Source organism: Uranotaenia lowii, chromosome 3 (genome assembly GCF_029784155.1).
Source record: "Uranotaenia lowii strain MFRU-FL chromosome 3, ASM2978415v1, whole genome shotgun sequence".
NCBI lineage: Eukaryota > Metazoa > Arthropoda > Insecta > Diptera > Culicidae > Uranotaenia > Uranotaenia lowii.
The window spans coordinates 223,696,055-223,713,949 of record NC_073693.1 but is presented as its reverse complement, the minus strand read 5'-3'; the positions used below and the strand labels follow the sequence as shown (position 1 = coordinate 223,713,949).

At 37.7% G+C, this 17,895-nt stretch overlaps 1 protein-coding gene across 1 annotated transcript in view; it reads right to left on the bottom strand.

Moving 5' to 3' along the window:
- Nucleotides 1–17,895, bottom strand: part of LOC129758771 (60S ribosomal protein L36) — a 364,808-nt gene that overhangs the window by 130,079 nt on the left and 216,834 nt on the right. The window lies entirely within an intron of this gene.

Genomic DNA, 17,895 nt, shown 5'->3' with positions numbered 1-17,895 from the left:
TGCTTACTCAATTCACATCTAAGCTCCCTCCAGTGGATTACTGAACGCATGAAACCCAAGGATAAACTCTTCATCATCGGCGACTTCAATTTGCCTGGAATCAAATGGACACTAGCATCATCAGGGGACTTGTACCCTGATTCCCTCAATTCCAGTACATCTATCAGCTCTTCGCTAATCCTCGATGCGTATAGTACGGCTGATCTCACCCAACGGAATAATGTACTTAACGCTAATGGTCGTAATGCTCGACTTATGCTTCGTCAGCTCTGAATTTCTTCCTTCAAATTTACAAGTGCTTGAAGCACCTGATGCTCTGGTGAAACAGTGCCAACACCACCCTCATCTGCTCATTTCCTTCAAACAGAATATTTATTTATACACACAACCTAGTGCTTCAGCTAAATATGATTTCCGGGAAAGCTGATTTCGAATCAATAACTGGTTTCTTATCGACAATCGCCTGGAGTGATATTCTCGACAAACAAGACGTGAACTCAGCCACTCGATCTTTTTCGAATATCATTTCGCACGCCATAAACCAGTTTGTTCCTTTAAAAACTTTGAAACCGCCGAACAATCCACCATGGTCCAACACGGCTCTCAAAAAACTTAAGACCGCGAAACGTGCTGCTTTTGAAAAAACTCACTAAACACAGGAACCCAGTTTACCAAAAGTCGATATCGCTTTCTCAATGGTAAATACAAACAACTGAACAAAACACTGTTTTCAGCATACCAATCAAAAATTCAAAACCATTTGAAAACTAATCCAAAGAAATTCTGGAGTCATGTCAACAAACAGCGCAATGAATATGGTCTACCTACTACCATGTTCGCATCAGACAACGTGGCCTGCACCACTTCAGATATATGCAACTTGTTTCGTAACCACTTCAAAAATGTCTTCACCGATGAAACCCTAAATGGAGCTGAAATTTCTGCGGCTGTATCTAATGTGCCACTTCGTGATACGATCGCACCTCATCCGCTAATCACCCCTGCTGCTGTTGAATTCGCTTGCTCCAGCCTTAAATGTTCGACTAACCCAGGCCCGGACGGCATTCCATCAATAATACTAAAAAAAATGCTCAACAATGATGTCGCCGGCCTTAGCCCACATTTTTAAGCTTTCTCTCCGTAGTGGCGTGTTCCCCGACGTTTGGAAGGAATCCTATGTATTCCCCGTCCACAAGAAAGGAAACAAGTCTGACGTTTCAAACTACCGCGGAATCGCTGCCCTTTGCGCAGCGTCTAAATTGTTTGAACTCGTTGTTCTCGAATACTTCACCCACAACTGCTCGTCATATATATCCGACACTCAACATGGCTTCATGCCAAAGAGATCCACTAGCTCCAATTTAGTAGTTTATTCTACGTACATTTTTAACGCGCTCCAAGCACGCCACCAAGTCGATGCTATCTATACCGATTTATCTGCTGCCTTCGACAAAATCAATCACAGAATAGCAATTGCTAAATTCTCTCGCCTAGGCATCTGTGGGACTATGCTCCGGTGGCTCGAAACCTACCTTTCAGGACGAAGCATGTCAGTTAAAATTGGAGACCATACCTCTAAACCTTTCCGCGTAACATCCGGTGTCCCTCAAGGATCTCACTTAGGGCCCTTCATATTTTTATTGTACCTGAACGACGTAAACTTCGCACTGAGATGTATGCATATTTCCTACGCTGACGATTTTAAACTCTACTTTACCATTCGTACTCCCAAAGATGCAGAGTTTTTACAACTTCAATTGGACGCCTTTTCGAATTGGTGTCGCGAGAACCGTATGGTCCTAAATGCTACAAAATGTTCAATCATATCATTTACAAGGAAGCACTCAACATTTTTCTACGACTACCACATTCAAGAAACACCTCTCACACGTGTCAGCGTAGTTAAAGATCTAGGTGTAATGTTCGACCAACAACTTTCATTCAAAGACCATATCTCATACATTGTTACTAAAGCTTCAAGATGTCTCGGTTTCCTTTTTAGAATAACTAAGCATTTCAGAGACATTCAATGCCTTAAAGTTCTATTCTGTGCATTAGTTCGATCTAACTTAGAGTACTGCTCGGTAGTGTGGAATCCTCGTTACAACAACTCAATCGATCGTATCGAAAAGATTCAACGAAAATTCATACGCTTCGCTCTCCGCAATCTACCATGGAATGATCCTGTCAATCTTCCTGCTTACGAAAACAGATGCAATCTTATTGGTCTACAAACACTGTCTTCCCGTCGAGCTGTGTCTGATGCATCTTTTATTTCTGACATAATACTGGGTCATATCGACTGTCCCCAAATTTTAGAACTTGTAAATTTTAACAGTAGGCCCAGAAACCTTCGCTCTCAATCTTTCCTAGTTGTTCCGCATGCTTCTACTAATTTATGGTCAAAATGCACCTCTCATAAGAACAATCCGAACGTTCAATCGCGTTTCATCAGAATTTGATTTTCATATCTCCCGAAACACACTCAAATGTAAATTCCGCAGAGCTCTTTCATAATTATAGTTTTAAGAGAAAATTGTACTAATTGTATTGTGTGATAAATTATTACGTACTCGATGTATCATTTAGATTTAAATTGTAATCTGTTGATGCAAAAGATGAGGGTTTTTACGCGCATATGAGACAGATTCAATCTTTTTCATATGGGCTTTTTCCCCTCCAATAAAGATAAAGATAAAGATAAAGATAAAGATTAATGTAATTGCAGATCCTTCCAACAACTTTTTGGGAACACTTAAATATTAAAGGTTTATAAAAGTAAATCAGCGAAATTATTTGAAACAACCGTTGAAAATTTCCATACCGATAATGGATTTTGCTGAAACGTAACTAAAAAACTTTGATTTTTTTTTTTAGTTTCTTTGTGAAAACTGTTAAAAAATCCGGGCAATATCCGGACTTTTTTCACGATATCCAGGGCAACCGGACCGGACCGGACTTTCTCGAAATTTTGCATCAAATATCCGGGCATAACCCGGATTAAATACCGGGCAATCTGGCAAGCTTATATTAGCTACTTAACTTGAGATTTTTCACCGGCTTCTCAATTTTGTATTCGATATATTAATCATATACGCCTAATAATTTTTCCTGAACAAAATTTCAATCATAATTCCAAAAATCCATTTATGTAAAACAGAGCTGAAAGGTCCACTTTTCGATACTGAAAACAGTATCGAAAATTGTCACTTTTCAACTCACTTGATTTGATATTTTCAGTCATTGGCATAGTTGCCGCATGCGATTTTTCGTTCAGTTGGGTTTTATTTTTCCAGCACTCGATGTCAAAATTCAGCTCAGCACGCCTCGTTGGAAAAATCTTACGACTGGGGCTGAAATGTGCTCCTACTGATAATTAAGGTGCTTAAAAAGTTCAATTACCCTGACTTCATCTGCTGAAGATCTGTAACTTTAGAAGGAAGCTTTCCATTTTATTGCATTATTAGCACAATTCACTTAAGTGAATCTCAACACCTATCAATAGACTATCGCAAATCTAGACGTCTACCCAAAAAGTACGCTGCACTTTCCCAAGAGCAGCAAAAATGCTACAAATCTCATGGTTTGTCGGAAGGTATGTTTCGGAAACATTATCCCGCTGCTGTTGTCCATGTCTGACCGAACCCGAAGGATATAGGAATACGTTCAAAAGATGCTGAAACAAATTATTTCGGAGGTACTTTTAGCATATTGCACACAGTGGAGCGGTGAAGTAGCAGTCTGTCGTTTCAACAAGCTCGGAAGGAAACTAAAGCCAGGCACAGGACACTAGTTTCGTAAGGTAAGAGAAAGGAACTTCCTAACAAGATAAAACTTTTATTGCCCTCCGTCTCCTTTCCCGGACTTCGGCAGCTTCTGTCCTGTCCAGGGTGAGTACTTTCACCTGACTAGGGCCAGAAAGATATGGTTGCATCATGTTCCGTGTTTCGGCATATGCTGCTGAAAAATACATATCTAGACATATTACTAAAGCGCCTATATGAAAAGCTGCCTGGGATGAGCACGATAAAGCCGAAATTGTGTGACTAAATTTAGAGACTCTGATAGCGAAACAGCACGAGTTGCACCTGTAGGTGTAGATATCACTTTGGCTCTGCTCCGGGTACGTTTTCTCATCTAACTTGCAAAAAAGAACAAACTTTACCTGCCGGAATTATTTATAAAGTTTCGAATGAAAGCATAATCTGTTTCACTAATTTGTCTCATTTTGTCATACTATCATCTCCATTTGTGATGACCTGGCAGAACCCGGGCACAAGTTGGGCCCATTCAATGATGACATACTCAATTAGTGAATTCGAAACAGTTCGTATCCAACGGCAAGCAGAAGGGTGCAGCAAAGTTGATCGTGTTATTTTAATGCAAATTCAACTACCTGCCCACACGCTCAGTTACCCAAAACTTTTTCCATTGAACCCGAAGCTGATTTATGTCCTGGGCACGTGAGACAGAGTTTGACTAATGTGTTTCGTTATTATCGAAAAAGTTTCCCAGAATTGGATACGTTTCTAAAGGAGGGCCGTCACGTGTAACGTTCCGTTAGGAAGAAGCATGTTCTCAGTCTAGCATATTTAGTCCTCATTTCATAAAGATTATTTAAAAAATGTAAACTCCTCTGTATTTGAACGCCATTGTATTTTTTTTTTATATATTCTGTATCATTAAGGGTCGACTGGGGGTTATATGAACCCGGAATGATTCCGATCAAGCTTTGTTATTTCAGCCGGTCATAAAATTATATTAGACAGATGTTTTCAATAGATTATCGTTCAGCATCTAATGCTCCACAAGGTTTTGATTAAAAGAGTTGGGGAGAGTGAGGATACTTGATTCCTTAGCTATATCTCGAAAACGGAATGTCTTACAAAGATCAAATTTTCTAAAAAAAAGTGCTATTTGAATAGAACGAAACAACAATGCTGTTATCTCAACAAATTTTCATATACTTGAGTTATGAGTTATTGAACTTTGTTTGAGAAATTCAACAAAATGAGACTTGAAGATCTTTATTGCCCCTATTCGCATAACAGTCCCATACTGTTAGCGTTTCCTATCCATATGGGACTGTTTTGCCAATAGGGGCAGTTTATTGATTACTTTAAAATGTTCTCCACATGAAAATTATTATCTTAAAATTTTTCATTCCAATATGACTATTGTTAAATTATAATATGAACTTCACAATGCCACATTTGCATAGAAAACTTTCAATTCAACTCTTTATTGATCTCTACAGTCCAAAAAGATATGTTTTTCTTCTTAATGGATCGTGATCATTTCTATTTAAGCACAAAATAACTAATATTTCTCCACTAACTAACATTTATCCAGTGATAACCTGATAAAAAAGGACTTAAGAACTGTTTTCATCTCAAACTTAGAAAATTGAGCCTTTAAGTATGCAAAGACTTCAGGGTAGAAGACAAACTTTTAGAATTTTCTTTGACTGACACTTACACTTACTGCGAAATAAGAACTAATGGGCAACGAACCTTTTTTTTTAATTGTTCTTGATTTTTGCCAAGGGTAGGGCTCCTTGAATAAAAGATCAAGTCTCTAAGCGATCAAGTCTGATGACTCCGTACGGTATCACGATCTCACAATCTTTACCAATATCGAAGAAATGGATTTAAAATAATTTTGAAACCCAATTTAACCCTTTGGGAAAACTGTGAATTTTTAAATTGCATATAGGAATCGAAAACCTCATAACGAAATACAGAAACTCATAAACAGAATTTATTCTTATTTCTAATTGTCTCTAATTGAGTAATAAAATTACTGAATTTTCAAAACATAACTCTTTAGACATTTTTTCTGTAAGCAAAAACTTTTATCAGCTTTATTCTTCAAGTTCTTTGCTTAAGATAATATTTATTTCAAAATGACTCCAACATAGTCACTCAATCAAAGAACGATTTACTCCCCATGTTGTTTTCAATATTTTCCAAATACTGAATTACTTCTTACAGGTTACCTTTGCCGTTGTCAAATTTTTGTAATTGTTTTTTTTTGTGTTATGTAAACTTTTTTTTAACAGTCTTCTCGACCCGTTATGGTTTTGTTCTACTTTTTTAGACTTTCTCTAATTTTGCGGCCCTTTCAGACACAATAAGCTGTCTAACTGCCTAACTGCTTTTTTAAACATGTTTTAAGTAGTCTTCCCACGTTTTAATATTTAGCTGTCCGTTTGACACGCAAAGGACTTATTAATGCGATCATCTCAACCCACTTATTTTTCAGCTGTTCTCCAGACTCGCTGTATTTTTTTTAAATTTTAGCTTGTTCAAAATGGTCCTCTCAACACCCATTCAAGTTTTGAGCTGTTCTTTTAGTTCATTTCTGATTTTTTTGCGGTTCTTCTAACTCGCAAATTTTTTTCAGCTTTCCTTCCGACTCGCTGTATTTTAAGCTTACTTTAAGTGGTCCTCCCAACACACTTTCAATTCTTGAGCTGTACTTTTGATTTACTTCAGTATCATTTTTGCGGTCCTCTCAACACGAAATTATTTTACCGCTGTCCTCCCGACTCGCTGTACTATCAAACTCAAAGTGGTCCTCCCAACACACTTTCAAAAATGAGCTGTTCTCTGGCATTTTTTGTTTCTTTTCCTTCCTTCGCGGTCCTCTCAACACGCAATTATTTTCCAGCTGTCCTCCCCACTCGCTGAGCTAGCACACACCCAAAGTTGTCCTCCCAACACACTTTATTTCAATGGGTAATATTTTATTCTTCTTCTTTATTCCGGATCTGGGACATAGAACAGCTACCGGAGGAGTGGAAGGAGGGGGTAATATGCCCCATCTACAAGAAGGGCGACAAATTGGACTGTGAGAACTACCGAGCGATCACTGTCCTCAATGCCGCCTACAAAGTGTTGTCCCGAATCCTTCGCCGCCGCCTAACGCCACAAGCAAACAGATTCGTGGGAAGCCATCAGGCCGGCTTCATGGAGGGACGGTCAACGACGGACCAGATATTCACATTACGGCAAGTCCTCTAAAAATGCCGGGAACACCAAGTCCCTACGCACCATTTATTCATCGACTTCAAAGCCGCATATGACACGATCGACCGTAACGAGCTATGGAAAATCATGGACGAGAACGGCTTTTCCGGGAAGCTGATCAGACTGATCAAGGCGACGATAGATGGAACGCAGTGCTGTGTGCGGATCTCGGGTGAATTGTCGAGTTCATTCGAATCGCGCAGGGAGCTTCGACAAGGTGATGGTCTATTCTGCATGATGTTCAACGTGGCGCTAGAAGGTGTTATTCGACGAGCGGTGGGCGAAATGCGGGGCACGATTTTTAACAGATCCAGTCAACTTATCTGCTTTGCCGATGACATTGATATAGTCGGCAGATCATCTGCGGCGGTGGAAGACATCTACCGCAAACTGAAACGCGAAGCAGGAAGGATTGGGTTGATGATTAATACGTCCAAGACGAAGTACATGCTGGCCTGCGGATCCGAGACCGACCGAACCCGCTTCACTGATAAGCTGATGTAACTCTGGGCTCCCTTTTCATCAACCATCATTTCAATAGTTAGTGATTATACCGTTGATAGTGATGGCGCTAGTAGAATAGGAAATGCTCACACAGGAGCCTATGGTTCGGAAATGATGAGCTAGATGTCGCCCAAAATTTCTGGGCGATAAAACATTCTTTCGTTTGCTTAGGGAATTACATCAGTTTATCAGTGCCCGCTTGTCCAGTAATAACAAGGTCACGATCGACGGCGACGAGCTGGAGATAGTCGAAGACTTTGTCTATCTCAGCTCACTGGTGACCGCAGACAATGACACCAGCCGTGAGATCCGGAGGCGAATTATCAGCGGAAGTCGTGCCTACTATGGACTCCACAAGCAACTGCGGTCGAGAAGACTTAGCCCTCGCACGAAGTGTAACCTGTATATGACGCTCATTAGACCGGTTGTTCTCTACGGGCACGAGACAGACATGGATATTGCTCGAGGAGGACCTGCGTACACTCGAAGTATTCGAGCTACAAGTATTAAGAACCATCATTGGCGGCGTACAGGAGAACGGAGTGTGGAGGCGAAGGATGAACCACGAGCTCGCGCGACTCTACGGCGAACCCAGTATCCAGAAGGTGGTAAAAGCTGGCCGGATACGCTGGGCGGGACATGTTGCGAGAATGCCGGACGACTTTCGTGCAAAACAGGTGTTCGCTACGAATCCGGTAGGAACAAGACGAGCGGGGGCGCAACGAGCGAGGTGGTTAGACCAAGTGGAGCGTGATCTGGCGAACGTGGGGTGCCCGAGAAATTGGAGAACGGTTGCCATGGACCGAGTGAATTATAGGAATTATGTTCGTCAAGTTATGTCGTTCGTGGGACGGAATACTATGTAAATAAAAATAATTTATTCTTGCGGTCGTCCCAACACGCAAGTTTTGATCACCTTAATTTTAACTTAACTTTTGAGTTTCGCATTGCAAATACTGCAAGCTGTTCTCGTTATCTGTCACTTATTCATTTTCACAAAAACTGTTATTATCCACATAGTCTTCAAACTTAGCAACACTGCAAGCTGTCCTCGTTAGCAATCACCGATTATTTCAAGCAGATTTTCGTTTTTCTTTGATGGGTGATTTCCTTCACTGATCCTTTCCTTATTTGATAAGAGTGCATGATAATTTACATTAACATGGTAATTTAACGTCCTGCCACGGTCGCCAAATGTGCAACTTGAATACCTACAGGAAATCACCCATCGAAGTAGCTTGTACACTTAACCGTATCTGGGACTTACTCACGAGGCTGACGCACGTCGACTGCGGGACTATTGAAGGATGGTCTTGAGAGAGAGCGTCCTTGAGCTCACTCATACAAACATTCCGCACACAGTTATTAGACTGGACAAACGTTAGCAAGTCGATGCAGTTTATGTAGACTTGAGCAAGGCTTCTGATAGAGTACCGCACAAGTTTGTCATCGAAAAAAATGCGTCGGATAGGACTACCTGTTTGGCTTTGCAAATGGATCAACTCTTATCTCGTAGACCGGACTGCTTACGTACGACTGAACAATGTGAACTCGATACCTTTTCGAAACACTTCTGGAGTTCCCCAAGGGAGTCATCTGGGACCTTTGATTTTCGTTCTTTTTATCAACGATATATACGGAATTATTTATTGAATTCTCCGATTCAATATGGATGACGTTTACGAGTGAAAGATATGACACTACATTTGGGAATATCAGAAGCCATACCATTCTGAGGACACCACGTTAAAATCGATGTCTTTTTGGAGAGCACAGCAGTCAACTAGTGAAGCTATGGTACGAAAAATTTTGGGATCGTCGGCGTACAACAGCTTCTCCGAGCTGTTGTACGCCGACGATCCCAAAATTTTTTGTACCATAGCTTCACTAGTTGACTGCTGTGCTCTCCAAAAAGACATCGATTTTAACGTGGTGTCCTCAGAATGGTATGGCTTCTGATATTCCCAAATGTAGTGTCATATCTTTCACTCGTAAACGTCATCCTTTGAACTTCGAGTATGAAATGTCATCGACTACCTTAAGCCTCAATTCCATCGTCAAGGACCTTGGCATAATTTTGGACACCAAGCTCACTTTCTCGCAGCATAAATATCTCGACTACAACAGTTAAGGGCTTTGCCGTTCTTAGCTTCATACGACGAAACACGAATTTTTTAACGACTATACAGCCTTAAAGAACTTAACTGTGCTCTTGTATGCAGCATGGTCGAATATGGAGTGAAAATCTGGGCTCTATACCAGGTTTTTAGGCAATCCGGATCGAAAGAGTACAACGATGATTGCTCAGATACGCTCTGCGCCAGAAACCATGGAACGACGCCTTGAACCTTCCGCACTATGAACAGCTTTGCTTGTTGCTGAATCTACCGGTGCGTTCTAGCCGCATTCTTTTATAACGGCACTTCATCTTCGATGTTTGTACAGAATAATGTACAATGCCCAGAATTGTGTTCGTTACTTCCGTTTAACTCTCCTATATGCATTGATGGAAATTGATGAAATTTTCAGTGAAGCTAACTATTAATGAAATTTGTACGTGGTCAAAATTTGTTGACCATCTGTCAAGTGGTTTATGAATTAGCGTCCAATACTGAAGTTCATTAACAAAAATTTTAGGGCAGGATCGAGAAAAATCCAGAAAAGTCCAAGTGCAAGACCCAAAAACAGCTGGAAATAAACTATTCGACTAAAGTTTACATGGTAAATTGTTTAGTAAGTCCAAGAGGACCCAATAGTGAGTTAAATTTGTATAAAAGTGTAGATATTGATTCCAATTGTTCGAAAAAATGATTCTCTTTCGGTTGGACAAATGGGTTGAATTAAACAGTATGTTGTTAAGTACAAAATTTGGATTCCGTAGAGGCAAGGGTACAAACGACTGTCTAGCATTACTTTCATCAGACATTCAATTGTCGTTTGCCCAAAAAGAGCAGATGGGGGCAGTATTTCTGGACATCAAAGGGGCATTCGATTCGGTGTCCATAGAAGTGCTATCTAGTAATCTCAACTCTTGCGGACTTTCGCCAATATTGAATAATTTTCTATATAACCTATTGTCTGAAAAAATCTTGTACTTTAGTCATGGAGAAACCAACGTTGTACGAATTAGTTTCATGGGTCTACCTGCCCCAAGGCTCATGTTTAAGCCCTCTGCTATACAACTTTTATGTCCAAGAAATCGATGCTTGTATGGCACAAAATTGCACGCTAAGACAACTTGCGGATGACTGTGTTGTTCATATCAGAGGTAAAACAGACACTCAAATAAAACCTTCGTTACAAGAAACTCTAAATAATTTATCACATTGGGCCAGGAATCTAGGCATCAAGTTTTCGCCTAGTAAAACCGAGTTAGTAGTTTTTTCAAGGAAGCATTCCTAAGGATGTCAGAATTTTTTCAGCACGTATCCGGGCCGGACAAACCGGGCTATTTTTACATAAAAACCTGCCAAAATCCGGACATTCGATTTCAAATTGACGCCAAAAATCCGGGCAATATCCGGGCAAATTTTATCATAATTCAGAAATTCCTCAACAAAAATCATGTAAAAAAAAATAAAAATAAATGTTTTTTTTTCGTCAAAACTCATTGATAGAATTTTAACCGTATTTTGGGCTTCCAAAAAACCTTTTATGATTATTTTTATAAAAGTGCTCAAAAAATTTCGTTTGGAGGTTTTTGTTGATATTTTTTCGTTTAATTTGCCAAATAAAGTGAATAAATTCGGGAAAAATCCGGAAATTTTTAAATGAAATCCGGGCAACCGGGCCGGGCCGGACTGTTCTTAAATTTAGTACTAAATATCCGGGCAAACCCGGATAAAACCGGGCAATCTGGCAACTTTAAGCATTCCCCTCCTCCAGGCCCGTGCGAAGGACCCGTTCATGGGGGGGGGGGGGTTTTCGAAATTAAATTTAGCTAAAAATAATTATAATATCAAAAATACACAACTAACAAGAAAATGAATTTATAATCATTTTCTTACTCATAATTATCAGACAAACTCTAAAAATTAAAAATTTTACTGATAAAAAAATCAAACTTTCCAAAACAAATCACAATGAAATGAATGATATTTTCGGGAAGTCAATGATAAACTTTCAAAATGATGTTCTTTAGGCTGAACAAGAAATTTGCTTCAAACAAATTTTTAACACTAGAAAGACCGCACCAGTCAAAATGACTGGTTGGACACTTTGTTTGTTGAATATCTTTTGCATACATCGCTTTAAAAATTCGCAAAAAATACGACTTTTCATGAATTTAGAATCTCTACAAAACTGTGTATTTTTTATTTCAATAGCTCTTTTAGTAAGCGAGAAAAATTCCGCCATGGACACTCGGACCGTGACCAGTTAAAATGACTCGTAAAATTCACAACCCTATAACTCAAACAAGATAAAAAAATTTCGCTTGCTTTTGGTTTCATTTGCAATCTACATTCAAGACAATGAGTCCTAGTTGATTTATGGTGGGCAGAAGTGTGTCATTCTTTATGAAATTATTGATTTTCGATGCGAAGTCGTGAAGATTTGAAGAAAAAGTTATCGGATTGGCCGCTGTGTGGCGCTTCAAGCACTTGACTCCCAATTTTTTTAGTCTGTTTTGTTGCTCAACTATAATCAAACTTTCTGTCAAAATTTGGCGAAATTTCATCAAGATTTGTCAAAGTTATGTTAGATTTAATACATGTCCATTCGAGTAATCGAATAGTTTTAGGTGATAAATATTTTTTTTTTTTTATTCTTAACTTAGCGTTTATTAAGGCATTTAACTTATGATAAAAGTATTACATTGCCGATGGTCACTTTTAATTATATTATTTGGTGAGGGTTAAGGAAGGAAATAGGATGTGGAAGGGTAGAAGGAGGAAGGGTTATTTGCGTATCTCTGGCGGTCGTACCTGCTGCATACTACGCGTTACAACTGACCGAGAGGAGCAATTTGGTTGTACCTTATCTTCACAGACAACTTCTTTTGACGAAGTTGCTGGAAGAGGGGTTGGAAGCGGAGTCCTTTTTCGAGGCGGTGAATCTAAATCCAAACTGATCACATCAGTCTGGAGAAGTTGTGGTGTTGTTGGAGTGTGCGGTTTCTCATGCGTTCTTTTTTGGTTCAGGCTCGTCTGTTGGTGAGGTGCATCTTTTTCTTGGAGTTGTTGTTGGTTACTGGTGCTTTGTTGGGTGGTGTTCAATTTGACTGCATTCGCGTAGCTAATGGAATTGTTGCTCGTGTGTATCATTCTTCGGGCTTCGTTGATCGGGATATTCTTATCGGTGCTGAGTTTCAGGGCTGATGATTCTGCTGTCCAAATGGGGCATTTTCGATCCAGAGGGGAATGACCTGTTGTTTTGCAGTTTCCACAATAGGTTATTTCTTGGCAGTTAGCGCTATCGTGATTTTGTGAGCAATTTTTGCATGCCAACTGATTTTTGCAACGGCTTTTAGGGTGACCGTACTGCAAACATTGTCGGCATAACAGAGGCTGCGAGTAATAAATTCGCGTTCGAACACGAAGGAGTCCGAAATTAATGAATTCCGGAATTATTGTGCTACTGATAGTGAGAATTAAAGTTGATGTACCTACTATTCCTGCTGTGGTTTTTTTTGTTATGCGGCGGACATCGATGATTTTTTGGGGCTTTAATTCTTCAAGCAGTAGTTTTTCGTCCATGTCATCCACTTCTCGACAAGTAACCACCAATTTCCGTTGGTTAAAACATGGATGGCGACCTATTACAATAGGTGTACCGTCCAATAGAGTTGTTAGTGTAGTCAGCTGCCTTCCTTGATTCTTGTTTCGTATCTTCAGCACGTACCATTTCCGGGATTTCTCGTAAAAGGCTCCTTCTATTTTACCCGCAAAGTTCTCGATCGAACGGCCAATCAAGAACGGGTTTTTCGGTAGTTCTTTTCCTTTGGTACCTTGAAGTGTTAAATAATACAGCCGTCCGTGTAAGCTTTGGGCATCCATCCATTCCGGAATAGTCCGGTTTGGATGGTCACCCGGTGATGGGCTCATCACCGCGCGCTATCCTATTCTTTGTCCACAGAAAAAATCACTGCCTTTTGATCGATGAGCGAGAGTAAAATACAACCGACACCGACGAAGGCTAAGAGGGAACTCAGGTGATAAATATGTTTTAGAATGAGTAAAATTATTATGAATTGAGTACTTATTTTTTCAAATTTGAAGACGTCAGCTATGAAACTGAATAATAATAATGATATTTCAATATGGGTGCACGATATATTCTTATATGTTGGTTATCCACCATGGGTGCACGGATTCACCGCAGTTTCTGCCCAAGTATGTATTCACTTGCATTCTTAGATTATTAGGCTCGACAAATTTCCAATGCAAGTTCACTTACAGGTATTCCTGATTGAACATTCTTATTTTAAGAGGAAATACATCTTACCTGTCGGCAACTTTTGAGGTTTGAACCCAAGAATTTTCTTGCCGATACAAGGAATCGAACCCAGTACGCCTGGCATACCTAAACCAGACTCGCGCCAGCCTATCTAATAGACCACATCGGATGCGGATATTTCAACATGGGTGCACGGAAAGGCTGCAAATTCACCGTTGTAAATTAAATAGAGAGAAATAGTTTTCAACTTGCTTCAGAACACAACATATTTTTGAGTTAGACATGATAGGTATTTGAAATACAATATTTGTCAATTTAAATACTTTTAAAGAAAAACAAATCAACGTGTACATTTGACAATGTTGATTCATTATTTTAATTTTCACTGTTTTCCGTCGCACGACATAACTTGATGCATATAATCCCTAAAACTCACTCGGTCCATGGTAACCGTTTTCCAATTTCTTGGATGTTGATCAGATCTTATCAGATAAATGTGCGATTGCAAAAACCTGTTTTGCAATAAAAAATAAATAAATTTACTATTTCAAGATAAAATTGAAATATTTCTTTTCCAGGAATGAAAAAACGGAACTTTAAATAAAAATCGTTATTTAAATCATTATGCCTGAACATGAACGACATGGTTTCGACTTTGGTTTAGTTAAGATTTGTGAAAAAGGTTTTTCAAAAATTTGCAAAAAGTTCAATATTTGATTAAAACGCGGTGAATCCGTGCACTCATAGTGAAAAACCATGTATTGAACACAATTTTACATTTGAATCTATAAAAGTCTTTATTCTTTACCTTTAGCATGCAAAAAAATTTATTTTGGATGAATGGCGGTGAATCCGTGCACCCATGGTAAATTGCTCTATTTATAGAAAAAATATGCTTCAAAACCTACAATATCAGGTATAATTTATAGGCAACGTGTTGAAAAATTTCAGAGCGATGGATGCTAGAAAATATCTACTAAAACAAAATTGAAGTGAAACCGTGCACCCATGGTCAATATCCATAGCCGCTTAACATGATTTTATAATTAGATTGATAATGTGTTTTAATTTTTTGGTTATTATTCGAAATATTCATTTTATGACATACACGCATTCGTCAACTATGCCAAAATGAGGTGATTCCGTGCACCCATGGTGAAATAATATTTCCATTTTATAACAAAAATGATATCAAGTAAATAACAAAACCATTTCAAAAGAAAAAAGTTTAAAATATTATGATAGAAAAAATTTCCCCTTTACCAGTCATTTTGAGTGGTCACGGTCCGAATATGTATATTCAATTTGCCGGTCCTTCTAGTGTTAAGCAGTTTAGTTTTCAAATTTGAAATAAATATTTCTATAACATAGACTAAAAAAACCTGAATCCTAAAATAAATTGCAGATCAGGTAAAGCATTAACCATGATAAATTGTTAGGAAAATGACAATAATTTATATTCACTATTTAGCTTAATTGACATTTCTTTTCATCATTTTTAACTGAAGGGTTGATTGGAAAATTCCGCTGTAGTGTTTTGAATTTGAAAAAAAAAAAGTATTCGCGATTTGAAATGTGAATCAAGTTTATGGTTTTAGAATAAAAAAAAAATCAAAATTGAAAAAGATAGACAAATTTATCGAAAATATTTCTTAAAATTGAAATAGCTTGTATTTAAAGTTCAATAAATTTATTTCAAAATTTAAAAAATCTGTACAGTAATTTCTCGATTTGATCAGTATTCGATTTTTTCACTACTCATTTAATTCACGCCCGATTTTATCACGGTTATTGTTTTGATTTTATCACGCTTTTTCATAAATAATTCAGAAACCATTTACAGGACCTTAATTTTTATTCAAAAGCGTAGAGCGTCTTTGTTCACGGTATTTTTCAAGGTTTATGTTATGGTATTATCATTAAGTTTTATTAGTGACACTTTATGTTATGGTATAAAAGCACTTAATAATTTGAAAATGTCATTGAACTGCTCACTTCAGATGTAAAGTTTGTTAAATCGTCATTTGAATTTTGAAAAAAGTGAGTAACATTCGAAATAAGTATTTCGATGTCACGCTATTGCTAGTGTTGTTATTTGTGCATGCTTAGCAGTCTAAAATAGTATACTTTGTTGGTTTTTTAATCATATAAAAATGTGGGTGACTGTAAGCGTTCTTGAAAAGAGATAAGGTTTATCTGATTTATTTAATATTCGATTACTTGAGAGGGTGCCATGTGCCATCCTGATTTGGGTTAAACCCCCCACGTTCACACGGCCTTGCCCTCCTCAAATAGATCTCCTTATGATGGGCAGAACTCTAACTCAATCTCTAAGTTTCAAATATTTGGGTGTCTGGTTTGACTCTAAATGCCTCTGGGGAAAACAAAACGTATTTTTTATTCAATAAAAAGAGCACGTAAACAAATTAAAAATCAAATGAATTTATACGTAATTTATTTGGAATTTTTACATTTTAATACCATATTCCAATGAAAATAAAAAAAAATATTATATGAAAATGATAAGATTTATCACTGAAACATACTCAGTACAAATTTTATTAATTTGTTCAATTAGTAGAATTTTTAAAGTGCTTTTATAATTCACAAAAACCTAAGAAAAATCCTATTTTGTTGAAAATGGTGTGGTTCTATTTTTTTCTTTTCCGTTCGAAATGCGAATTGTTTTTGGGTGTGTGCTTTGTTTTCAGCGTTGCACGTTGAATCGTTAGTAAAATTCATTAATAAAAGCTGCTTTATAAGCGTTGTATGAGAAGGTTTTTCACAATTCCAACTTGCCAGGCTGATATTTGTTTCTACGGAGGGTAATTTGCCCGTTTGTTTAGATAACGTGTTGCTATAAAGCCTACCCCTTTTCTTATAATATGTATTCAGCAGTTGTTAAAAGACATTTAATTTCAAAAACTTTTTGGCAAATTTCGTCAAAAATCTAGGTTACAGTTTACATTCTTTTTCTTTTTTTTTAAATTTAGATGAACAGATATCAAAAATTAAAAATTCAATTTAGATACTCCTGGGATAGGATTTTTAACGATGATCAATGAAAATCATATGATGATATTGGTAATGAAAGTGGATATTATCTAAGAAAAATGAGTCAGTTTGCTAGTGTAGAGCAAAGGCGGGACAATTCATGGGAGCTTCATCAACATGCCGTCTAGCCTAAAATTTCAACACCTATCAAGCTTTCTCCTGTTGGTGCACTAATGCCTGTCTATCACCTTTCTTTCAAATTTCTATAAAATAAAAATTCACTCTAGTTTTCATTCCACCGAACATCCAATTAAAATGATAATAATAAAACTACTAGTAAATAAAAAAAACCCGACTTAATACACTTATCAGTGGATTGGAGGCTTTCTTACAGAGTGTCAATTATATTTGGAAATAAATGACACAATAATGGATTCCTTATTTCTGAATTATATATTATTAATCTATAAAAAAGATTATGATTAAAGAAAATCGATAGCAAAAATTACTAAACTCAATATAAAAAAAGGTGTCCAGTACGTTTTTTGGAGGATAAACAAACTTATATTCAACGAGTTCATTTATAATCCAAATAATTCAAACTGTTAAAGTTTGAGAGCCACATTTCTCGACGCTCACTAGTGGTCAAGGGGTTAACCTCCTAAACTCTCATGCTAGATGGCGTGGGATCGATTCTCTGCTGTTTTATGAAATTTTTGTTAAATTTTTGATCGCCTTTGTAATTAATTTAGCGATTGCTGGCTACTGCTGCTGAGCAAATGGCTACCTTTTTTGGAGCCAACGTAAGCATGATATGTTCTATGGAATAGAAAAATTTTAAACAATTTTGTTTTTTTTTGGTTTTGAAATATGCCCTACAGGAAAAAAAATGCAATTTTTTGATACTAAATTCATTAAAATCGTGAAACCTATAATAAGAGTTAATGTGTTAAGAACGTTTTTATGGAAC